The 26,229-nt window shown below is 49.9% G+C and overlaps 1 long non-coding RNA gene across 1 annotated transcript in view; it reads left to right on the top strand.

The window, feature by feature from the left end:
* The window catches only part of LOC128933559 (uncharacterized), a 156,636-nt gene that overhangs the window by 127,062 nt on the left and 3,345 nt on the right, over positions 1–26,229 (top strand). The window lies entirely within an intron of this gene.

Below are 26,229 nucleotides of genomic sequence, written 5' to 3'. Positions count from 1 at the left end.
AATCCAGCCTCGCAAACCCCTGTGTTTGGAAAGTCCAGTGAACCAGCCTTCTATCTGGATCTTGTTTCCTTATCTTTTAGCAGCTGGATGCCCTGGTATACTGACTCTCTATGTGACAACAGGTAGAAAAAACACATGCCTTGTAGTGCCTGACCGCCATCGCCATGGACAAGAAATTGTAGCTTCTCTGTGGAAGCACCCAGCTGAAGGCATGCGGCTCAGTGAGGAGCATCCAGATTCCTGCTGCAGCGGCTACAAATGGCAGCATCCTCTGACTTTAGCTGACTTAGTATCTTGAGGCTTGGGTTGCCTAAAAGCAAACAGATAAAGAGATTAGAAGATGAAACTTAAGTTGTGTTCCCACTAAACTTTCTCTTCTGTAAGCCAAGGGTGTGAACACAGCTTATTAAAGAATCATATATCAATGCTAAAATATAATTTTTACAAATGTTAATCCATATATCCTGGTTAGTGGTGTCTGAGCTATCTTGGTGTGTGTGGTCAACGCTGCTTAGGAGATCTTCTTCTTTCCTTCTCCTTGTTCTTTCTCAGGCTGCTGCTGTCTCTCTTAGCCTTCCATTCTGTTCTTCTGATGGTAGTTCTGGTGGTTGCCTCATCGTTCCCAGAAACAGTTTTAAAGTATTTTGCTGGAATCCATCTTAGGAGTGTTGCTGTAGAGACAAGGGCAGCATCGCTTCCCCAAGTAATTAATGGAAAAGGGCCCATAATTTGTTTAGATTTGGGGTCTTTGCTCAGTACAGGTGGCAGTTCTTTTAATTGGGCTGCAGTTGAATTAGTAAAATTCCTGATGATTGGGGGAGTTGTCTCCATAAATGGGTTGTTCAAAAAGTTGAATACGTAAAAGGCCTTGGCCAGTCTCTCAATGGAAGATAATATCTGGACTCCCCAGCTCTGTTGATCAAGGATCCTTTTGATGGCTCAGTGGGCCCTCTCGGCTATGGACTGTCCTGTGGTGGAGTGTGGTGTGCCTGTGACATGTTTTATGCCGCAGGGGACAGAAACTTGTTGGAATCATTGCAAGGTATAAGCAAGAGCATTATCAGTTTTAATTTCCTGTGGGATTGCTAAGGTGGAAAAAACTAAAAATTAATGTTTTATATCATCTTCTGATTTGTCAACAGCATGGGCAGAGGCAAAAACTGCACTGTAAAAGGTGTCGATTGAGACGTGGATGTACTTTAGTCTGGCAAAAGCGGCTTAGTGTGTGATGTCTGATTGCCAGATGTGGAGACTCTCTAGTCCTCTTGGACTGACTTCAGCCATGACAGAAGCAAGGGCATGCTCCTGAGAATTTGGGCCCGGGGCTACAATGGATCTTGCTGGGTGTGGGCTAATTTTAAACATCCTGAGCAGCACAGGAATGTTTTGATGGTAGACTTGATGCCTGATCCTAATCTGTCTAAAAATTATCTAAGGCATATTGCAGTGGTTCAGATGTTTGAAGTAGGCAATTGAGGTGCTCTGGAGTGAGAAGTAAGTATATATTCACAAGGTCTATTCCTGCAAGAGAGCACAGACACTCTCTAGGTTTCCTGCATTAGTTTTGCAATAACTTTCTGTTGGGTTGTTATCGTTTTAGTAGGTTGGTGTGCTCTGAAAACGCATTCAATTTCTATGTGGGGATCTGAGAAAGCTGAATCGCACTGAAACAATAATGCGTGGAATTTTGGACTTACAACAAGGATTGCCAGGGAGAAAGGAAAATTAGGGTGGTATCTGTGTGCCTGTTTATTTTGAATCACCCAGGAGACCTTTAGTACAGCTGCTTCGGCCTCCGGTATCAGTGATTGCAGGGAATCGAGTCCTTCACTGCCTTTAAGGAGGAGCAGGAACAGTGGCGTGAGATCTTCTCTGGTGATTCCCAGCAGTGAATGTACCCAACTGATGCTTCCACAGAGTTGGTGGAGTTCTTTCAGAGTCTTTGGGTTGTCCTTGATGTGCAGTGTTTAGGGTGTGATGATTCTCTCTGTGCTTTCACGCCAAGATCCTTCCAGACAACTGTTTTAGGACATTATCTGCTGCAATCTTAAAACCTTTCTGCTGTGCCGCTGTGATGACATCTTGTATGGCAACATCCAAAATGAATTGAGCTTCTGCACAAACGACTGTATCGTCCATGTAATGAAAAATTATAGCATTAGGCTGTCTTTTCCGCCTGAGCAAGAGAATTTGGGGTCCAAGGCATAAACCAGTATTTGGCTTCTTCTTCATTCTTTGAGGCAATACGGTCCACTGGTACCTCTGTAAAAGGTGCTTGTCAATTTACGGATGGAAAAGGCGAACAAGGGGCTTTCATTGGGGTGCAAGGAGATGTCAAAAAAGCAGTAATTTAGATGTATAACAACCATCTGCCAAACTCGAGGTAACTTGGAGGCTGAGGGCAGGCCGGGCAGATGGGCACCCATGTCCTCAATGACCTTGTTGATTTTCCATGAGGTCCTGCAGTAGCTGCCTCTGGTCTTTGTCAGGCTTTTGCATGTCAAGGAAAGGCACATTGCAGGGGCTAGTAGATGGTACAATGTGGCCCACAGTCAGCTGCTCCTGCACGAGGGACTTCAGGGCCTTTAACTTTCTTCCTCAGAGGGCCCGCTGATCCACCCATATGGGGTCGTTGAACTTCCAGGTTGACTGAAGTGTGGCACACTACTCAGTGGCCCCGTCTAGAAATCCTGAGGTGTTGATAGGATCTCTAGCCTTGTCCCTCACTGGGACAAGAGGTCTCTTCCTCAAAGTGGTTTTGGTGCCCGGGTGACGAATGATCTTCCTGTAGCAACTGTGCCCTCAAGACCTTCCATGCAGATGGTACCTTGACTCCAGAAGCTGGTAGTGGCTCCCCTGGTAGCTAATATTTACCTCAGCAGCTGGGTCCAGGGGCCATTATTTTAGCCAATCAGAGCAGGAAATTATGATGATGTCAGCTCCTGTATCTAATAATCCTGAAAGACATCTCTTTCTCCCTTTAAATGACCAAGAAAACTTAAGAACAGGTCTATTTCTGCATGTTGTCTGTGCCCACAATACCATTGGATCAGCTGGTGTGGTGATCATGTAAACTAGGAGGTTGGCTCTCGCTATAACTGTTCCTTTTGGAATAAAAAGGGGAGACTGTAAGTATATAGCCTGGACAATTATCTCCTGCAAAGATATCAGGGCGAGTACCTCAGGTAGTAGAGTGAGTGTCTCCATCCCTTCCCTGGTGTTGGTTAAAATCAAAATGTCTTTGGGCCGTCCTTCAGGCCTGTATTTGCTGTGGGAATATGGTGAACATAAATATCGTGGATTGAAATAGAAAAGGCCCCTACTAGCTGCCTTTGGGTTCCAGGGCAAAGCTGTCTTCTGTCGAGTTTTCTGCAGCAATCGAGCTGTCCCGCTGGATCTGAGGAGGTCGCTGTGCTGGTTCTCCACGGTGTTGGGGAGAGTATGGCGGAACGGCCTCGCGTTTGGTGTCATTGCGCGGGGCCTTTCTGCGTCTGTGTGGGGTTTCCCGCAGGCCAGCGGTTTTGCTGGTGTTGGAAAACATGTGGACGAGGGGGGCAGTGAGGACAGTGGCTGTGACACCTAGAAGGTCCCCAGTAATAGGCTTTAGGTTTACAATTCTTTTTAAATTGCCCCATCTCCCTACACTTAAAGCCAGGTCCTTTTTCATGTGTATGTCAGGGAATAACTTGGGAGGCTACTATCACCTCTACTACACCCTTACTGGTAGCCTTAGCTTGGCTGGCGTGACAGTGTAAGGATGCCCTAAGTGTGCATGCCTCGACCATTTGTGCAATGGTAGGCTTTGTGTTGAGTGGTAGAGAAGGTAAAATGTCTTTACAGTTGTTATTAGCATTAGTTTCAGCAAGTTTAGTAAGGAGTACCTTCCTGGCTTTTGGATGCACAACTTGTTTCAATATTGCTTGTGGAAGGTGGTCAATAAATTTTAGAAAGGATTGCCCAGGTCCCTGCAGAATGTCTGTGAAATCTAGACTAGGTGTTTCTCCGTTGGGTGTCTGCATGAGAGGCGTCTTTGCAGCACTTCTATCTCTTCTAATAGAGCTCAGGGAAGGTCTATTGAATGAGATTTAGTGAAATATTCCTCCCTAGATGGAATAGTGTTAGGTGTGCCTGCCTGTCTTCCCTAGCATAGTCTGTTAATAGCTGTTGTATTAGTTTTTCCCCCATTCCTTCCCACAGAATAATTTCAGTGGGAGAAAGTAGGATGTGCATAAAATGGAGCAGATCGTGAGGCACCATAACATGTGAAGTGAAGATGGCATTTAACAAATTATTAAAGTACGATGAGACCCTCCCATGGTCTTTCATTGCTTTTGAAAGATCTTTCATCTCCCGTGTGGGACAGTTTCCCATCAGGGGTTAGCCCCACTCTGGTACTGCACCGGTGCTGCTTGTATTTTAGCTACCAATTCCCAGTCCCCCTCTTCAGCCGCCAGCTTCCGCATCCTCTGCCAAGAATCCTCAGGCTCATGCTGAAGAAGAGGGAACTTGGTCTTTGGCAGAGGAGCGGGGCCTGGGGTGACTGGCCACGCCCGGTGTTGTGGGCCTTTGGTTGCCAAGATGGCGGCCTTCCAGTTACCACCCCTCACACTTCCAGCTCTGACAGTGTTGGATCCGCAAGGGGCTGAGTTGGAAGGGGTAGGGCAGCGGGAGTAGGCAAGGAAGCGCTGGATCCCAATGCAGGGGTGGTACCTGACGCAGAGCTGGGACCCAACACAGGGGGATGACCCGATGAGAGAGCTGCGGGTGGGAGAGAGTTTGATATTGACGACCCCCTCCAGAGGTGGGACTGCATTTTGTGAGCTATCTGAGGGGGATCCAGTGAGGAGAGGTACTGAAGAATGGGTTAGGGTAGAATCCAGGCCGGTGTGATCAGTACAGACGTGGGCAGGGGGTAGAGAAGGAGGGGAGATGGCAGACAGCAGGTGGCTTGTCTAGACTTTACCGCAGTACCTGTGTATCACCCTTATCTTGGTATCAGTGGGTTCAGGAATGCCGGGGGCAGAACTCAAAAACTGGATTGAATATTAGAACTTTGATCCCTTGAGAAAACTCTATAAATCATATGAAAAATAGAGTAAAATGTTGCGACTCGTATCACTCCCTGAGTTTTCTAAAAATAGAGACTTTCCTTAACTCAGTCCCAGAATGCTATAAAACGAACCGAATACAAAGAAATATCTGGGAAAGCCTTTAAAAGCCAATGAACAAATGACTTTCAACTTCCCTTAGTAAAAATCTTCTACTCTGAAAGGAGAGACTACCTAACTGGAAGATATATATCGCTCTAAGGATTGGATAATTTGTTACCCAGAGCTGCCCCTGATGTAAAGGGTGGCCCACCCACAGGGCTAAAATATCACCCATGGATCCTGCACTGCAGGCGGCTGTCCCCACATTCCCTGCTCTGGTGGTGCTGGATGCAGATGTTTCAAAATGTCCCCTGGGCTTCACCAGCTGAGCCGGCCCTGTTGCTGCTGCAGGGCGCCAACACTGCATTCAGTAAGCCCTGATAAAACTGATAAAACGTTGCAGCATTTAAAGGGCTGCCTCACTTTACTTTAATTTGTCATTTTTGTCGTGAGATATTATAATTCCAGTAAGAGGCCCCTGGGCGTCCACAACCTTGAATTCTCCTGAGATATCATTGTAATGAGGAGCCCAGCAGTGCTGAAAGCAGAGGCCTGTCCTTTGTGTCCACTTTGGGATGGCAGTGGAAGTGCCCTGAGTGCACATTGAGAGGCACCTTCATGGCTTCTCATGCCACGACACGAAAACTGAATGTGCAAGGTGGCTTCTTTGAATTACATTCAGTCTTTTGAAATATCTACAGGAAGTGGTCTGGAAATGCTTTCTGAGCCTGCTCCTTGGGATCATCTGTGAGGGGCTGAGGGCTGGCCTGGGCCCAGTGCTGCGTCCCAGTGGGAGCAGCCGCACAGGCTCACGTGAAGAGCAGGTACTGCCAGAGGCCCTGGAGATCTCACCTACCCTGCAGCCACCATTGTCAAGGTGCTGTAAAGATCAGCTGGTGCTGACTTTCCCCTTGGATGCCGTGGTGTAGTCACTATGGGGAATTTCTTTCCTGAAGCCCATTGGATTTCCCCCTGGCAGGTGTGATGGGGATGCTCGGGGAGTGTGGGGCTTTGGGGGCAGCTGCCCGGGCAGGGGCTGAGCTCGGGGCCCTGTTGGGCCCTGGCCCCCAGCAGCAGCAGCAGCAGCAGCAGCAGCAGCAGCAGCAGCAGCAGCCCCAGGGCCCCAAGCCCCGTGCCCCCTGCCCAGCACAGGCTGCCCTGTCCCTGCAGCTGTCACCCGAGTGGGGCCCAGGGGCCAGTGGCCGCTGGCAGCAGCAGGAATGCGGGCAGGGTGAGGATGTCCTGGCTTGGCTTTTGTCTCTGGAACAATGCAGGCTCAGGGCAGTGCAGAGAGGAGCAGGCTGGGAAGCAGAGCCCAGGGCCTTTGGAGGCTGCAAGGCTTAAAGATCAGCCCCTGCAGCAGCCCAGATGCAGGTGGCCCAGTTGCCAAGGCTGTGGTGGCCTTGAGAGCATGTGCAGGTGGATTTTGCATGGCTGTGGCCTGCTGGCAGCTCTGGGCCCAGGAGTGCCTGTGGCTGCAGCAGGAAGGGTGGCTGAAGGTTTGCTGGCTGCTTTGGTGGCATGGCTGCAGGGGCCAGTGCTGTGAGAGCCCCCTGTGTGAGAGCTGGTGAGAGCTGAGCTCTTGGGGACAGCGCTGTGCCCCAGGCCAGGAAGAGCAGCAGTGCCCAGGGCCAGGAGTGGTGTCAGTGGGAGCCCCTGTGCACAGGGACCCGCAGCCCCGGGGTGGCCGTGCCAGCACCCCCAGGGACATCCAGCCCTGGGAACGCGGAACAAGTGGAACCCACAAGTGTGCAAAGGCTGCCTGTTGCCAAAGGAATGGCCAAGAGAAGTCAGGTTTTAAAATGAAACAGTATTTATTTGCCGAAGATCGGCAAATCTAGGATTTACAGAATATGTGTCATTATAAGAATTGTTATAACAACAACAACAATGTACAGAACATATTTACATGGGATCCGATGGGCTAACAATCTTCAAAACGTATTTACAGAGAACTTCAAACGTAGTGAACGTATTTACAGAAATCTTCAAAACTTTGAAACGTATTTACAGAAATCTTCAAAACTTTAAAACGTATTTACAAAGGCGTTGCATCTGTGCCATCATGAGTATGAGTCCTGGAAGAAAGGAAGCAGCCGAGCTGGACTCAGCTGGCAGCACAGGGCCCAGCAGGGCTGGGAGCTGGGCCCCAGGGGCTGGGCCGGGGCTGGCAGGGCTGGCGTGGCCCCAGGCAAGCGCAGGGCAGGCCGGGGCTGGTGCTTGTGGCAGCACAATCCAGGCCCCCTGTGGGCACCATGTCCCTGAGCGTCCATCCAGCCCCGCCCCAGCCTGGCGTCAGGGGACCCAGTGTGTGTGTGGGCAGGGTGTGGGAAGCATCTGCCTGTCTTACCTGTGGGGCTTCATCTTCATCCAAGGACCATGGGCTCCTCCTCATCCTTCTCGTCAACTTCCATGTCCTCGGTGTCATCCTCCTCATCTACGTCCATCTCCTCGATGGTCTCCTCCTCGTCTACTTCCATGTCCTCCACAGTGGAGGACATGGAAGTAGAGGATGAGTCCACCTCCATCATCTCTTCTTCATCCAGGCCCTGGTCCACATCCATCGCCTCCACAATGTCTGTGTCAGTCTGAAAGGGGAAGCACAATCTCCCAGTGGTCTTCCTGTCCCACACCATCCATTCCCACATGGCTGCAGCCTGCCCAAGCTGGGTGCCCCCTGCCTGGCATGGCACTGTACCTCCATGGGCACAGCAGAGCACATTGTGCTATGATTGGCGCTCCAGAGCAGGTTGCAGAAAAAGCCCAGTCAGCAGCAGCACCTCAGAGCTGAGGGTCAGAGCACAGGGCGGGCAGCAACTGACCCTTGGCAGCCGGTGAAGTGTCTGCTGTGCTCGTTTCCAGGTCCTGGACATTCCACCTGGAACCCTCTGGGAGCTGTGATGTCACTGAAGATTCAGGGCTGCTGTGCAGTGAGAGATGGGGATGGCAGAATGATCGAATCCTTGAATGGTTTGGCTTGAAAGGGACCCTCAAGATGATCTGGTTCCCAGTTGAGCAAGCTCCCAGCACAGCAGGTTGCTGTGGCCACTGTCCCACCTGGCCTTGGACGTTGCTGGGGATGGGGCATCCACAGCCTCTCTGCACTGGTCCCTGTGTCAGGGACAAGCACCCTGAGAGTAAAGAACTTCTTCCCATTTTCAAATCTCTTCTGACTTTTGCAGTTTGATCCCATTCCTCCGTGTTCTGTCTCAACAGTTCCTGTCCAAGAGTCCTCTCCCACTTCCCTTTGTTTCAGGCTGTTCCTGCAGGGTTACACTTGTGACTTATCCTGCAAAGAGGAGAGGGAAGCCGAGTTCCCAGTCGGAAAAATTGCGGAATGTAGCTTGAGAACTGAGAGAAAAAGGAAAAAGAAAAGACATGCAAGGATTTTGCTGCATGGGCTGTGGGATTCATGTCTATTATTAGAGGCCCGTTCCCTGGTGCCCTCAGTTCCTGTGTTGCGGCTTGCCCACAGCAACCTCTGGGAGGGACCTGCACTTGCAGAGCTGGGAGCCGGCTTGCTTGGATGGCTGATGGATGAGGCATGAGCGGGATTGTTGTGTGGAACTCTAAATAGTGTGGATTGCGCTGAAGAGGGTCCAGGAATGGAGACGAAATGGGGCTGGGCACACAATATGGGGGTGAACAGCGCAGGATCATTAAAGTAAGCCAGGACCAAATTGATACAAGAGAGTTGGAACATTCCAAGGGAGTACATATAAGGAATATGTAGCAGTTGAACTAGGTGATACGAACAAAAGGTGCTGCATCAACATGAGCCTGCAAATGCCCATGGGCGACAACATTACATTCAGAGCCGTGTCTCTCTTTTACCTTGGTCACTTTGTTCTGAGGTATTACAGTTGCAGTGGTAGGCCCCTGGGAACTCACATCTCCCCCTTTTTGTTATCTAGAAAGAAGGCTTCTGCCATAGAGTTGTGCAGGCATTTAGGAAAAAGGGATAATATAACCAACACAATGAATACAAAAAACAAAGCCCACACAACAGTCTTAACTAAAGATGAAATCCAGCCTCGCAAACCCCTGTGTTTGGAAAGTCCAGTGAACCAGCCTTCTATCTGGATCTTGTTTCCTTATCTTTTAGCAGCTGGATGCCCTGGTATACTGACTCTCTATGTGACAACAGGTAGAAAAAACACATGCCTTGTAGTGCCTGACCGCCATCGCCATGGACAAGAAATTGTAGCTTCTCTGTGGAAGCACCCAGCTGAAGGCATGCGGCTCAGTGAGGAGCATCCAGATTCCTGCTGCAGCGGCTACAAATGGCAGCATCCTCTGACTTTAGCTGACTTAGTATCTTGAGGCTTGGGTTGCCTAAAAGCAAACAGATAAAGAGATTAGAAGATGAAACTTAAGTTGTGTTCCCACTAAACTTTCTCTTCTGTAAGCCAAGGGTGTGAACACAGCTTATTAAAGAATCATATATCAATGCTAAAATATAATTTTTACAAATGTTAATCCATATATCCTGGTTAGTGGTGTCTGAGCTATCTTGGTGTGTGTGGTCAACGCTGCTTAGGAGATCTTCTTCTTTCCTTCTCCTTGTTCTTTCTCAGGCTGCTGCTGTCTCTCTTAGCCTTCCATTCTGTTCTTCTGATGGTAGTTCTGGTGGTTGCCTCATCGTTCCCAGAAACAGTTTTAAAGTATTTTGCTGGAATCCATCTTAGGAGTGTTGCTGTAGAGACAAGGGCAGCATCGCTTCCCCAAGTAATTAATGGAAAAGGGCCCATAATTTGTTTAGATTTGGGGTCTTTGCTCAGTACAGGTGGCAGTTCTTTTAATTGGGCTGCAGTTGAATTAGTAAAATTCCTGATGATTGGGGGAGTTGTCTCCATAAATGGGTTGTTCAAAAAGTTGAATACGTAAAAGGCCTTGGCCAGTCTCTCAATGGAAGATAATATCTGGACTCCCCAGCTCTGTTGATCAAGGATCCTTTTGATGGCTCAGTGGGCCCTCTCGGCTATGGACTGTCCTGTGGTGGAGTGTGGTGTGCCTGTGACATGTTTTATGCCGCAGGGGACAGAAACTTGTTGGAATCATTGCAAGGTATAAGCAAGAGCATTATCAGTTTTAATTTCCTGTGGGATTGCTAAGGTGGAAAAAACTAAAAATTAATGTTTTATATCATCTTCTGATTTGTCAACAGCATGGGCAGAGGCAAAAACTGCACTGTAAAAGGTGTCGATTGAGACGTGGATGTACTTTAGTCTGGCAAAAGCGGCTTAGTGTGTGATGTCTGATTGCCAGATGTGGAGACTCTCTAGTCCTCTTGGACTGACTTCAGCCATGACAGAAGCAAGGGCATGCTCCTGAGAATTTGGGCCCGGGGCTACAATGGATCTTGCTGGGTGTGGGCTAATTTTAAACATCCTGAGCAGCACAGGAATGTTTTGATGGTAGACTTGATGCCTGATCCTAATCTGTCTAAAAATTATCTAAGGCATATTGCAGTGGTTCAGATGTTTGAAGTAGGCAATTGAGGTGCTCTGGAGTGAGAAGTAAGTATATATTCACAAGGTCTATTCCTGCAAGAGAGCACAGACACTCTCTAGGTTTCCTGCATTAGTTTTGCAATAACTTTCTGTTGGGTTGTTATCGTTTTAGTAGGTTGGTGTGCTCTGAAAACGCATTCAATTTCTATGTGGGGATCTGAGAAAGCTGAATCGCACTGAAACAATAATGCGTGGAATTTTGGACTTACAACAAGGATTGCCAGGGAGAAAGGAAAATTAGGGTGGTATCTGTGTGCCTGTTTATTTTGAATCACCCAGGAGACCTTTAGTACAGCTGCTTCGGCCTCCGGTATCAGTGATTGCAGGGAATCGAGTCCTTCACTGCCTTTAAGGAGGAGCAGGAACAGTGGCGTGAGATCTTCTCTGGTGATTCCCAGCAGTGAATGTACCCAACTGATGCTTCCACAGAGTTGGTGGAGTTCTTTCAGAGTCTTTGGGTTGTCCTTGATGTGCAGTGTTTAGGGTGTGATGATTCTCTCTGTGCTTTCACGCCAAGATCCTTCCAGACAACTGTTTTAGGACATTATCTGCTGCAATCTTAAAACCTTTCTGCTGTGCCGCTGTGATGACATCTTGTATGGCAACATCCAAAATGAATTGAGCTTCTGCACAAACGACTGTATCGTCCATGTAATGAAAAATTATAGCATTAGGCTGTCTTTTCCGCCTGAGCAAGAGAATTTGGGGTCCAAGGCATAAACCAGTATTTGGCTTCTTCTTCATTCTTTGAGGCAATACGGTCCACTGGTACCTCTGTAAAAGGTGCTTGTCAATTTACGGATGGAAAAGGCGAACAAGGGGCTTTCATTGGGGTGCAAGGAGATGTCAAAAAAGCAGTAATTTAGATGTATAACAACCATCTGCCAAACTCGAGGTAACTTGGAGGCTGAGGGCAGGCCGGGCAGATGGGCACCCATGTCCTCAATGACCTTGTTGATTTTCCATGAGGTCCTGCAGTAGCTGCCTCTGGTCTTTGTCAGGCTTTTGCATGTCAAGGAAAGGCACATTGCAGGGGCTAGTAGATGGTACAATGTGGCCCACAGTCAGCTGCTCCTGCACGAGGGACTTCAGGGCCTTTAACTTTCTTCCTCAGAGGGCCCGCTGATCCACCCATATGGGGTCGTTGAACTTCCAGGTTGACTGAAGTGTGGCACACTACTCAGTGGCCCCGTCTAGAAATCCTGAGGTGTTGATAGGATCTCTAGCCTTGTCCCTCACTGGGACAAGAGGTCTCTTCCTCAAAGTGGTTTTGGTGCCCGGGTGACGAATGATCTTCCTGTAGCAACTGTGCCCTCAAGACCTTCCATGCAGATGGTACCTTGACTCCAGAAGCTGGTAGTGGCTCCCCTGGTAGCTAATATTTACCTCAGCAGCTGGGTCCAGGGGCCATTATTTTAGCCAATCAGAGCAGGAAATTATGATGATGTCAGCTCCTGTATCTAATAATCCTGAAAGACATCTCTTTCTCCCTTTAAATGACCAAGAAAACTTAAGAACAGGTCTATTTCTGCATGTTGTCTGTGCCCACAATACCATTGGATCAGCTGGTGTGGTGATCATGTAAACTAGGAGGTTGGCTCTCGCTATAACTGTTCCTTTTGGAATAAAAAGGGGAGACTGTAAGTATATAGCCTGGACAATTATCTCCTGCAAAGATATCAGGGCGAGTACCTCAGGTAGTAGAGTGAGTGTCTCCATCCCTTCCCTGGTGTTGGTTAAAATCAAAATGTCTTTGGGCCGTCCTTCAGGCCTGTATTTGCTGTGGGAATATGGTGAACATAAATATCGTGGATTGAAATAGAAAAGGCCCCTACTAGCTGCCTTTGGGTTCCAGGGCAAAGCTGTCTTCTGTCGAGTTTTCTGCAGCAATCGAGCTGTCCCGCTGGATCTGAGGAGGTCGCTGTGCTGGTTCTCCACGGTGTTGGGGAGAGTATGGCGGAACGGCCTCGCGTTTGGTGTCATTGCGCGGGGCCTTTCTGCGTCTGTGTGGGGTTTCCCGCAGGCCAGCGGTTTTGCTGGTGTTGGAAAACATGTGGACGAGGGGGGCAGTGAGGACAGTGGCTGTGACACCTAGAAGGTCCCCAGTAATAGGCTTTAGGTTTACAATTCTTTTTAAATTGCCCCATCTCCCTACACTTAAAGCCAGGTCCTTTTTCATGTGTATGTCAGGGAATAACTTGGGAGGCTACTATCACCTCTACTACACCCTTACTGGTAGCCTTAGCTTGGCTGGCGTGACAGTGTAAGGATGCCCTAAGTGTGCATGCCTCGACCATTTGTGCAATGGTAGGCTTTGTGTTGAGTGGTAGAGAAGGTAAAATGTCTTTACAGTTGTTATTAGCATTAGTTTCAGCAAGTTTAGTAAGGAGTACCTTCCTGGCTTTTGGATGCACAACTTGTTTCAATATTGCTTGTGGAAGGTGGTCAATAAATTTTAGAAAGGATTGCCCAGGTCCCTGCAGAATGTCTGTGAAATCTAGACTAGGTGTTTCTCCGTTGGGTGTCTGCATGAGAGGCGTCTTTGCAGCACTTCTATCTCTTCTAATAGAGCTCAGGGAAGGTCTATTGAATGAGATTTAGTGAAATATTCCTCCCTAGATGGAATAGTGTTAGGTGTGCCTGCCTGTCTTCCCTAGCATAGTCTGTTAATAGCTGTTGTATTAGTTTTTCCCCCATTCCTTCCCACAGAATAATTTCAGTGGGAGAAAGTAGGATGTGCATAAAATGGAGCAGATCGTGAGGCACCATAACATGTGAAGTGAAGATGGCATTTAACAAATTATTAAAGTACGATGAGACCCTCCCATGGTCTTTCATTGCTTTTGAAAGATCTTTCATCTCCCGTGTGGGACAGTTTCCCATCAGGGGTTAGCCCCACTCTGGTACTGCACCGGTGCTGCTTGTATTTTAGCTACCAATTCCCAGTCCCCCTCTTCAGCCGCCAGCTTCCGCATCCTCTGCCAAGAATCCTCAGGCTCATGCTGAAGAAGAGGGAACTTGGTCTTTGGCAGAGGAGCGGGGCCTGGGGTGAGTGGCCACGCCCGGTGTTGTGGGCCTTTGGTTGCCAAGATGGCGGCCTTCCAGTTACCACCCCTCACACTTCCAGCTCTGACAGTGTTGGATCCGCAAGGGGCTGAGTTGGAAGGGGTAGGGCAGCAGGAGTAGGCAAGGAAGCGCTGGATCCCAATGCAGGGGTGGTACCTGACGCAGAGCTGGGACCCAACACAGGGGGAGGACCCAATGAGAGAGCTGCGGGTGGGAGAGAGTTTGATATTGACGACCCCCTCCAGAGGTGGGACTGCATTTTGTGAGCTATCTGAGGGGGATCCAGTGAGGAGAGGTACTGAAGAATGGGTTAGGGTAGAATCCAGGCCGGTGTGATCAGTACAGACGTGGGCAGGGGGTAGAGAAGGAGGGGAGATGGCAGACAGCAGGTGGCTTGTCTAGACTTTACCGCAGTACCTGTGTATCACCCTTATCTTGGTATCAGTGGGTTCAGGAATGCCGGGGGCAGAACTCAAAAACTGGATTGAATATTAGAACTTTGATCCCTTGAGAAAACTCTATAAATCATATGAAAAATAGAGTAAAATGTTGCGACTCGTATCACTCCCTGAGTTTTCTAAAAATAGAGACTTTCCTTAACTCAGTCCCAGAATGCTATAAAACGAACCGAATACAAAGAAATATCTGGGAACTCCTTAAAAAGCCAATGAACAAATGGCTTTCAACTTCCCTTAGTAAAAATCTTCTACTCTGAAAGGAGAGACTACCTAACTGGAAGATATATATCGCTCTAAGGATTGGATAATTTGTTACCCAGAGCTGCCCCTGATGTAAAGGGTGGCCCACCCACAGGGCTAAAATATCACCCATGGATCCTGCACTGCAGGCGGCTGTCCCCACATTCCCTGCTCTGGTGGTGCTGGATGCAGATGTTTCAAAATGTCCCCTGGGCTTCACCAGCTGAGCCGGCCCTGTTGCTGCTGCAGGGCGCCAACACTGCATTCAGTAAGCCCTGATAAAACTGACCAAACGTTGCATTTAAAGGGCTGCCTCACTTTACTTTAATTTGTCATTTTTGTCGTGAGATATTATAATTCCACTAAGAGGCCCCTGGGCATCCACAACCTTGAATTCTCCTGAGATATCATTGTAATGAGGAGCCCAGCAGTGCTGAAAGCAGAGGCCTGTCCTTTGTGTCCACTTTGGGATGGCAGTGGAAGTGCCCTGAGTGCACATTGAGAGGCACCTTCATGGCTTCTCATGCCACGACACGAAAACTGAATGTGCAAGGTGGCTTCTTTGAATTACATTCAGTCTTTTGAAATATCTACAGGAAGTGGTCTGGAAATGCTTTCTGAGCCTGCTCCTTGGGATCATCTGTGTGGGGCTGAGGGCTGGCCTGGGCCCAGTGCTGCGTCCCAGTGGGAGCAGCCGCACAGGCTCACGTGAAGAGCAGGTACTGCCAGAGGCCCTGGAGATCTCACCTACCCTGCAGCCACCATTGTCAAGGTGCTGTAAAGATCAGCTGGTGCTGACTTTCCCCTTGGATGCCGTGGTGTACTCACTATGGGGAATTTCTTTCCTGAAGCCCATTGGATTTCCCCCTGGCAGTTGTGATGGGGATGCTCGGGGAGTGTGGGGCTTTGGGGGCAGCTGCCCGGGCAGGGGCTGAGCTCGGGGCCCTGTTGGGCCCTGGCCCCCAGCAGCAGCAGCAGCAGCAGCAGCAGCAGCAGCAGCAGCAGCAGCCCCAGGGCCCCAAGCCCCGTGCCCCCTGCCCAGCACAGGCTGCCCTGTCCCTGCAGCTGTCACCCGAGTGGGGCCCAGGGGCCAGTGGCCGCTGGCAGCAGCAGGAATGCGGGCAGGGTGAGGATGTCCTGGCTTGGCTTTTGTCTCTGGAACAATGCAGGCTCAGGGCAGTGCAGAGAGGAGCAGGCTGGGAAGCAGAGCCCAGGGCCTTTGGAGGCTGCAAGGCTTAAAGATCAGCCCCTGCAGCAGCCCAGATGCAGGTGGCCCAGTTGCCAAGGCTGTGGTGGCCTTGAGAGCATGTGCAGGTGGATTTTGCATGGCTGTGGCCTGCTGGCGGCTCTGGGCCCAGGAGTGCCTGTGGCTGCAGCAGGAAGGGTGGCTGAAGGTTTGCTGGCTGCTTTGGTGGCATGGCTGCAGGTGCCAGTGCTGTGAGAGCCCCCTGTGTGAGAGCTGGTGAGAGCTGAGCTCTTGGGGAGAGCGCTGTGCCCCAGGCCAGGAAGAGCAGCAGTGCCCAGGGCCAGGAGTGGTGTCAGTGGGAGCCCCTGTGCACAGGGACCCGCAGCCCCGGGGTGGCCGTGCCAGCACCCCCAGGGACATCCAGCCCTGGGAACGCGGAACAAGTGGAACCCACAAGTGTGCAAAGGCTGCCTGTTGCCAAAGGAATGGCCAAGAGAAGTCAGGTTTTAAAATGAAACAGTATTTATTTGCCGAAGATCGGCAAATCTAGGATTTACAGAATATGTGTCATTATAAGAATTGTTATAACAACAACAACAATGTACAGAACATATTTACATGGGATCCGATGGGCTAACAATCTTCAAAACGTATTTACAGAGAACTTCAAACGTAGTGAACGTATTTACAGAAATCTTCAAAACTTTGAAACGTATTTACAGAAATCTTCAAAACTTTAAAACGTATTTACAAAGGCGTTGCATCTGTGCCATCATGAGTATGAGTCCTGGAAGAAAGGAAGCAGCCGAGCTGGACTCAGCTGGCAGCACAGGGCCCAGCAGGGCTGGGAGCTGGGCCCCAGGGGCTGGGCCGGGGCTGGCAGGGCTGGCGTGGCCCCAGGCAAGCGCAGGGCAGGCCGGGGCTGGTGCTTGTGGCAGCACAATCCAGGCCCCCTGTGGGCACCATGTCCCTGAGCGTCCATCCAGCCCCGCCCCAGCCTGGCGTCAGGGGACCCAGTGTGTGTGTGGGCAGGGTGTGGGAAGCATCTGCCTGTCTTACCTGTGGGGCTTCATCTTCATCCAAGGACCATGGGCTCCTCCTCATCCTTCTCGTCAACTTCCATGTCCTCGGTGTCATCCTCCTCATCTACGTCCATCTCCTCGATGGTCTCCTCCTCGTCTACTTCCATGTCCTCCACAGTGGAGGACATGGAAGTAGAGGATGAGTCCACCTCCATCATCTCTTCTTCATCCAGGCCCTGGTCCACATCCATCGCCTCCACAATGTCTGTGTCAGTCTGAAAGGGGAAGCACAATCTCCCAGTGGTCTTCCTGTCCCACACCATCCATTCCCACATGGCTGCAGCCTGCCCAAGCTGGGTGCCCCCTGCCTGGCATGGCACTGTACCTCCATGGGCACAGCAGAGCACATTGTGCTATGATTGGCGCTCCAGAGCAGGTTGCAGAAAAAGCCCAGTCAGCAGCAGCACCTCAGAGCTGAGGGTCAGAGCACAGGGCGGGCAGCAACTGACCCTTGGCAGCCGGTGAAGTGTCTGCTGTGCTCGTTTCCAGGTCCTGGACATTCCACCTGGAACCCTCTGGGAGCTGTGATGTCACTGAAGATTCAGGGCTGCTGTGCAGTGAGAGATGGGGATGGCAGAATGATCGAATCCTTGAATGGTTTGGCTTGAAAGGGACCCTCAAGATGATCTGGTTCCCAGTTGAGCAAGCTCCCAGCACAGCAGGTTGCTGTGGCCACTGTCCCACCTGGCCTTGGACGTTGCTGGGGATGGGGCATCCACAGCCTCTCTGCACTGGTCCCTGTGTCAGGGACAAGCACCCTGAGAGTAAAGAACTTCTTCCCATTTTCAAATCTCTTCTGACTTTTGCAGTTTGATCCCATTCCTCCGTGTTCTGTCTCAACAGTTCCTGTCCAAGAGTCCTCTCCCACTTCCCTTTGTTTCAGGCTGTTCCTGCAGGGTTACACTTGTGACTTATCCTGCAAAGAGGAGAGGGAAGCCGAGTTCCCAGTCGGAAAAATTGCGGAATGTAGCTTGAGAACTGAGAGAAAAAGGAAAAAGAAAAGACATGCAAGGATTTTGCTGCATGGGCTGTGGGATTCATGTCTATTATTAGAGGCCCGTTCCCTGGTGCACTCAGTTCCTGTATTGCGGCTTGCCCACAGCAACCTCTGTGAGGGACCTGCACTTGCAGAGCTGGGAGCCGGCTTGCTTGGATGGCTGATGGATGAGGCATGAGCGGGATTGTTGTGTGGAACTCTAAATAGTGTGGATTGCGCTGAAGAGGGTCCAGGAATGGAGACGAAATGGGGCTGGGCACACAATATGGGGGTGAACAGCGCAGGATCATTAAAGTAAGCCAGGACCAAATTGATACAAGAGAGTTGGAACATTCCAAGGGAGTACATATAAGGAATATGTAGCAGTTGAACTAGGTGATACGAACAAAAGGTGCTGCATCAACATGAGCCTGCAAATGCCCATGGGCGACAACATTACATTCAGAGCCGTGTCTCTCTTTTACCTTGGTCACTTTGTTCTGAGGTATTACAGTTGCAGTGGTAGGCCCCTGGGAACTCACATCTCCCCCTTTTTGTTATCTAGAAAGAAGGCTTCTGCCATAGAGTTGTGCAGGCATTTAGGAAAAAGGGATAATATAACCAACACAATGAATACAAAAAACAAAGCCCACACAACAGTCTTAACTAAAGATGAAATCCAGCCTCGCAAACCCCTGTGTTTGGAAAGTCCAGTGAACCAGCCTTCTATCTGGATCTTGTTTCCTTATCTTTTAGCAGCTGGATGCCCTGGTATACTGACTCTCTATGTGACAACAGGTAGAAAAAACACATGCCTTGTAGTGCCTGACCGCCATCGCCATGGACAAGAAATTGTAGCTTCTCTGTGGAAGCACCCAGCTGAAGGCATGCGGCTCAGTGAGGAGCATCCAGATTCCTGCTGCAGCGGCTACAAATGGCAGCATCCTCTGACTTTAGCTGACTTAGTATCTTGAGGCTTGGGTTGCCTAAAAGCAAACAGATAAAGAGATTAGAAGATGAAACTTAAGTTGTGTTCCCACTAAACTTTCTCTTCTGTAAGCCAAGGGTGTGAACACAGCTTATTAAAGAATCATATATCAATGCTAAAATATAATTTTTACAAATGTTAATCCATATATCCTGGTTAGTGGTGTCTGAGCTATCTTGGTGTGTGTGGTCAACGCTGCTTAGGAGATCTTCTTCTTTCCTTCTCCTTGTTCTTTCTCAGGCTGCTGCTGTCTCTCTTAGCCTTCCATTCTGTTCTTCTGATGGTAGTTCTGGTGGTTGCCTCATCGTTCCCAGAAACAGTTTTAAAGTATTTTGCTGGAATCCATCTTAGGAGTGTTGCTGTAGAGACAAGGGCAGCATCGCTTCCCCAAGTAATTAATGGAAAAGGGCCCATAATTTGTTTAGATTTGGGGTCTTTGCTCAGTACAGGTGGCAGTTCTTTTAATTGGGCTGCAGTTGAATTAGTAAAATTCCTGATGATTGGGGGAGTTGTCTCCATAAATGGGTTGTTCAAAAAGTTGAATACGTAAAAGGCCTTGGCCAGTCTCTCAATGGAAGATAATATCTGGACTCCCCAGCTCTGTTGATCAAGGATCCTTTTGATGGCTCAGTGGGCCCTCTCGGCTATGGACTGTCCTGTGGTGGAGTGTGGTGTGCCTGTGACATGTTTTATGCCGCAGGGGACAGAAACTTGTTGGAATCATTGCAAGGTATAAGCAAGAGCATTATCAGTTTTAATTTCCTGTGGGATTGCTAAGGTGGAAAAAACTAAAAATTAATGTTTTATATCATCTTCTGATTTGTCAACAGCATGGGCAGAGGCAAAAACTGCACTGTAAAAGGTGTCGATTGAGACGTGGATGTACTTTAGTCTGGCAAAAGCGGCTTAGTGTGTGATGTCTGATTGCCAGATGTGGAGACTCTCTAGTCCTCTTGGACTGACTTCAGCCATGACAGAAGCAAGGGCATGCTCCTGAGAATTTGGGCCCGGGGCTACAATGGATCTTGCTGGGTGTGGGCTAATTTTAAACATCCTGAGCAGCACAGGAATGTTTTGATGGTAGACTTGATGCCTGATCCTAATCTGTCTAAAAATTATCTAAGGCATATTGCAGTGGTTCAGATGTTTGAAGTAGGCAATTGAGGTGCTCTGGAGTGAGAAGTAAGTATATATTCACAAGGTCTATTCCTGCAAGAGAGCACAGACACTCTCTAGGTTTCCTGCATTAGTTTTGCAATAACTTTCTGTTGGGTTGTTATCGTTTTAGTAGGTTGGTGTGCTCTGAAAACGCATTCAATTTCTATGTGGGGATCTGAGAAAGCTGAATCGCACTGAAACAATAATGCGTGGAATTTTGGACTTACAACAAGGATTGCCAGGGAGAAAGGAAAATTAGGGTGGTATCTGTGTGCCTGTTTATTTTGAATCACCCAGGAGACCTTTAGTACAGCTGCTTCGGCCTCCGGTATCAGTGATTGCAGGGAATCGAGTCCTTCACTGCCTTTAAGGAGGAGCAGGAACAGTGGCGTGAGATCTTCTCTGGTGATTCCCAGCAGTGAATGTACCCAACTGATGCTTCCACAGAGTTGGTGGAGTTCTTTCAGAGTCTTTGGGTTGTCCTTGATGTGCAGTGTTTAGGGTGTGATGATTCTCTCTGTGCTTTCACGCCAAGATCCTTCCAGACAACTGTTTTAGGACATTATCTGCTGCAATCTTAAAACCTTTCTGCTGTGCCGCTGTGATGACATCTTGTATGGCAACATCCAAAATGAATTGAGCTTCTGCACAAACGACTGTATCGTCCATGTAATGAAAAATTATAGCATTAGGCTGTCTTTTCCGCCTGAGCAAGAGAATTTGGGGTCCAAGGCATAAACCAGTATTTGGCTTCTTCTTCATTCTTTGAGGCAATACGGTCCACTGGTACCTCTGTAAAAGGTGCTTGTCAATTTACGGATGGAAAAGGCGAACAAGGGGCTTTCATTGGGGTGCAAGGAGATGTCAAAAAAGCAGTAATTTAGATGTATAACAACCATCTGCCAAACTCGAGGTAACTTGGAGGCTGAGGGCAGGCCGGGCAGATGGGCACCCATGTCCTCAATGACCTTGTTGATTTTCCATGAGGTCCTGCAGTAGCTGCCTCTGGTCTTTGTCAGGCTTTTGCATGTCAAGGAAAGGCACATTGCAGGGGCTAGTAGATGGTACAATGTGGCCCACAGTCAGCTGCTCCTGCACGAGGGACTTCAGGGCCTTTAACTTTCTTCCTCAGAGGGCCCGCTGATCCACCCATATGGGGTCGTTGAACTTCCAGGTTGACTGAAGTGTGGCACACTACTCAGTGGCCCCGTCTAGAAATCCTGAGGTGTTGATAGGATCTCTAGCCTTGTCCCTCATTGGGACAAGAGGTCTCTTCCTCAAAGTGGTTTTGGTGCCCGGGTGACGAATGATCTTCCTGTAGCAACTGTGCCCTCAAGACCTTCCATGCAGATGGTACCTTGACTCCAGAAGCTGGTAGTGGCTCCCCTGGTAGCTAATATTTACCTCAGCAGCTGGGTCCAGGGGCCATTATTTTAGCCAATCAGAGCAGGAAATTATGATGATGTCAGCTCCTGTATCTAATAATCCTGAAAGACATCTCTTTCTCCCTTTAAATGACCAAGAAAACTTAAGAACAGGTCTATTTCTGCATGTTGTCTGTGCCCACAATACCATTGGATCAGCTGGTGTGGTGATCATGTAAACTAGGAGGTTGGCTCTCGCTATAACTGTTCCTTTTGGAATAAAAAGGGGAGACTGTAAGTATATAGCCTGGACAATTATCTCCTGCAAAGATATCAGGGCGAGTACCTCAGGTAGTAGAGTGAGTGTCTCCATCCCTTCCCTGGTGTTGGTTAAAATCAAAATGTCTTTGGGCCGTCCTTCAGGCCTGTATTTGCTGTGGGAATATGGTGAACATAAATATTGTGGATTGAAATAGAAAAGGCCCCTACTAGCTGCCTTTGGGTTCCAGGGCAAAGCTGTCTTCTGTCGAGTTTTCTGCAGCAATCGAGCTGTCCCGCTGGATCTGAGGAGGTCGCTGTGCTGGTTCTCCACGGTGTTGGGGAGAGTATGGCGGAACGGCCTCGCGTTTGGTGTCATTGCGCGGGGCCTTTCTGCGTCTGTGTGGGGTTTCCCGCAGGCCAGCGGTTTTGCTGGTGTTGGAAAACATGTGGACGAGGGGGGCAGTGAGGACAGTGGCTGTGACACCTAGAAGGTCCCCAGTAATAGGCTTTAGGTTTACAATTCTTTTTAAATTGCCCCATCTCCCTACACTTAAAGCCAGGTCCTTTTTCATGTGTATGTCAGGGAATAACTTGGGAGGCTACTATCACCTCTACTACACCCTTACTGGTAGCCTTAGCTTGGCTGGCGTGACAGTGTAAGGATGCCCTAAGTGTGCATGCCTCGACCATTTGTGCAATGGTAGGCTTTGTGTTGAGTGGTAGAGAAGGTAAAATGTCTTTACAGTTGTTATTAGCATTAGTTTCAGCAAGTTTAGTAAGGAGTACCTTCCTGGCTTTTGGATGCACAACTTGTTTCGATATTGCTTGTGGAAGGTGGTCAATAAATTTTAGAAAGGATTGCCCAGGTCCCTGCAGAATGTCTGTGAAATCTAGAGTAGGTGTTTCTCCGTTGGGTGTCTGCATGAGAGGCGTCTTTGCAGCACTTCTATCTCTTCTAATAGAGCTCAGGGAAGGTCTATTGAATGAGATTTAGTGAAATATTCCTCCCTAGATGGAATAGTGTTAGGTGTGCCTGCCTGTCTTCCCTAGCATAGTCTGTTAATAGCTGTTGTATTAGTTTTTCCCCCATTCCTTCCCACAGAATAATTTCAGTGGGAGAAAGTAGGATGTGCATAAAATGGAGCAGATCGTGAGGCACCATAACATGTGAAGTGAAGATGGCATTTAACAAATTATTAAAGTACGATGAGACCCTCCCATGGTCTTTCATTGCTTTTGAAAGATCTTTCATCTCCCGTGTGGGACAGTTTCCCATCAGGGGTTAGCCCCACTCTGGTACTGCACCGGTGCTGCTTGTATTTTAGCTACCAATTCCCAGTCCCCCTCTTCAGCCGCCAGCTTCCGCATCCTCTGCCAAGAATCCTCAGGCTCATGCTGAAGAAGAGGGAACTTGGTCTTTGGCAGAGGAGCGGGGCCTGGGGTGAGTGGCCACGCCCGGTGTTGTGGGCCTTTGGTTGCCAAGATGGCGGCCTTCCAGTTACCACCCCTCACACTTCCAGCTCTGACAGTGTTGGATCCGCAAGGGGCTGAGTTGGAAGGGGTAGGGCAGCGGGAGTAGGCAAGGAAGCGCTGGATCCCAATGCAGGGGTGGTACCTGACGCAGAGCTGGGACCCAACACAGGGGGAGGACCCGATGAGAGAGCTGCGGGTGGGAGAGAGTTTGATATTGACGACCCCCTCCAGAGGTGGGACTGCATTTTGTGAGCTATCTGAGGGGGATCCAGTGAGGAGAGGTACTGAAGAATGGGTTAGGGTAGAATCCAGGCCGGTGTGATCAGTACAGACGTGGGCAGGGGGTAGAGAAGGAGGGGAGATGGCAGACAGCAGGTGGCTTGTCTAGACTTTACCGCAGTACCTGTGTATCACCCTTATCTTGGTATCAGTGGGTTCAGGAATGCCGGGGGCAGAACTCAAAAACTGGATTGAATATTAGAACTTTGATCCCTTGAGAAAACTCTATAAATCATATGAAAAATAGAGTAAAATGTTGCGACTCGTATCACTCCCTGAGTTTTCTAAAAATAGAGACTTTCCTTAACTCAGTCCCAGAATGCTATAAAACGAACCGAATACAAAGAAATATCTGGGAAAGCCTTTAAAAGCCAATGAACAAATGACTTTCAACTTCCCTTAGTAAAAATCTTCTACTCTGAAAGGAGAGACTACCTAACTGGAAGATATATATCGCTCTAAGGATTGGATAATTTGTTACCCAGAGCTGCCCCTGATGTAAAGGGTGGCCCACCCACAGGGCTAAAATATCACCCATGGATCCTGCACTGCAGGCGGCTGTCCCCACATTCCCTGCTCTGGTGGTGCTGGATGCAGATGTTTCAAAATGTCCCCTGGGCTTCACCAGCTGAGCCGGCCCTGTTGCTGCTGCAGGGCGCCAACACTGCATTCAGTAAGCCCTGATAAAACTGATAAAACGTTGCAGCATTTAAAGGGCTGCCTCACTTTACTTTAATTTGTCATTTTTGTCGTGAGATATTATAATTCCAGTAAGAGGCCCCTGGGCGTCCACAACCTTGAATTCTCCTGAGATATCATTGTAATGAGGAGCCCAGCAGTGCTGAAAGCAGAGGCCTGTCCTTTGTGTCCACTTTGGGATGGCAGTGGAAGTGCCCTGAGTGCACATTGAGAGGCACCTTCATGGCTTCTCATGCCACGACACGAAAACTGAATGTGCAAGGTGGCTTCTTTGAATTACATTCAGTCTTTTGAAATATCTACAGGAAGTGGTCTGGAAATGCTTTCTGAGCCTGCTCCTTGGGATCATCTGTGAGGGGCTGAGGGCTGGCCTGGGCCCAGTGCTGCGTCCCAGTGGGAGCAGCCGCACAGGCTCACGTGAAGAGCAGGTACTGCCAGAGGCCCTGGAGATCTCACCTACCCTGCAGCCACCATTGTCAAGGTGCTGTAAAGATCAGCTGGTGCTGACTTTCCCCTTGGATGCCGTGGTGTACTCACTATGGGGAATTTCTTTCCTGAAGCCCATTGGATTTCCCCCTGGCAGGTGTGATGGGGATGCTCGGGGAGTGTGGGGCTTTGGGGGCAGCTGCCCGGGCAGGGGCTGAGCTCGGGGCCCTGTTGGGCCCTGGCCCCCAGCAGCAGCAGCAGCAGCAGCAGCAGCAGCAGCAGCAGCAGCAGCAGCAGCAGCCCCAGGGCCCCAAGCCCCGTGCCCCCTGCCCAGCACAGGCTGCCCTGTCCCTGCAGCTGTCACCCGAGTGGGGCCCAGGGGCCAGTGGCCGCTGGCAGCAGCAGGAATGCGGGCAGGGTGAGGATGTCCTGGCTTGGCTTTTGTCTCTGGAACAATGCAGGCTCAGGGCAGTGCAGAGAGGAGCAGGCTGGGAAGCAGAGCCCAGGGCCTTTGGAGGCTGCAAGGCTTAAAGATCAGCCCCTGCAGCAGCCCAGATGCAGGTGGCCCAGTTGCCAAGGCTGTGGTGGCCTTGAGAGCATGTGCAGGTGGATTTTGCATGGCTGTGGCCTGCTGGCGGCTCTGGGCCCAGGAGTGCCTGTGGCTGCAGCAGGAAGGGTGGCTGAAGGTTTGCTGGCTGCTTTGGTGGCATGGCTGCAGGTGCCAGTGCTGTGAGAGCCCCCTGTGTGAGAGCTGGTGAGAGCTGAGCTCTTGGGGACAGCGCTGTGCCCCAGGCCAGGAAGAGCAGCAGTGCCCAGGGCCAGGAGTGGTGTCAGTGGGAGCCCCTGTGCACAGGGACCCGCAGCCCCGGGGTGGCCGTGCCAGCACCCCCAGGGACATCCAGCCCTGGGAACACGGAACAAGTGGAACCCACAAGTGTGCAAAGGCTGCCTGTTGCCAAAGGAATGGCCAAGAGAAGTCAGGTTTTAAAATGAAACAGTATTTATTTGCCGAAGATCGGCAAATCTAGGATTTACAGAATATGTGTCATTATAAGAATTGTTATAACAACAACCACAAAAACATACAGAACATATTGACATGGGATCTGATGGGCTAAAAATCATCAAAATGTATTTACAAAAAACTTCCAACGTAGTAAACATATTTACAGGAAGCTTCTAAACTCTCAAACGTATTTACAAATGCATCCTATCTGAGCCATGATGTTCATGAGTCCTGGAAGAAAGGAAGCAGCAGAGCTGGACTCATCTGGCAGCACTGGGCCCAGCAGGGCTGGGAGCTGGGCCCCAGGGGCTGGGCCGGGGCTGGCAGGGCTGGCGTCGCCCCAGGCAAGCGCAGGGCAGGCCGGGGCTGGTGCTTGTGGCAGCACAATCCAGGCCCCCTGCGGGCACCGTGTCCCTGAGCGGGGCCATCCAGCCCCGCCCCAGCCTGGCGTCAGGGGACCCAGTGTGTGTGTGGGCAGGGTGTGGGAAGCATCTGCCTGTCTTACCTGTGGGGCTCCATCTTCATCCAAGGACCGTGGGCTCGTTTTCATTCTCCTCATCTTCTTCCATGTCCTCGATGTTATCCTCCTCATCGACCTCCATCTTGTCGATGTTGTCGTCCTCCTCTATTTCCATGTCCTGAACCAGGTTGGACATGGAAGTAGAGGAGGAGTCCACCCCAGTCATTTCTTCCTCATCCAGCCCCAGGTCCACTTCCATCTCCTCCACGGTGTCTCTGTCAGCCTGCAAGGGGCAGCACAATCTCCCAGTGGGCTTCCTGTCCCACACCATCCATTCCCACATGGCTGCAGCCTGCCCAAGCCGGGTGCCCCCTGCCTGGCATGGCACTGTACCTCCATGGGCACAGCAGAGCACATTGTGCTATGATTGGCGCTCCAGAGCAG

The sequence above is a fragment of the Melozone crissalis genome, unplaced genomic scaffold (genome assembly GCF_028551555.1).
Source record: "Melozone crissalis strain CALT ecotype California unplaced genomic scaffold, PUWL_Pcris_2 ptg000011l_1, whole genome shotgun sequence".
NCBI classification, from domain to species: domain Eukaryota; kingdom Metazoa; phylum Chordata; class Aves; order Passeriformes; family Passerellidae; genus Melozone; species Melozone crissalis.
Note: the sequence above shows the minus strand (reverse complement) of the source record. Positions and strands in the feature narration are given on the sequence as shown.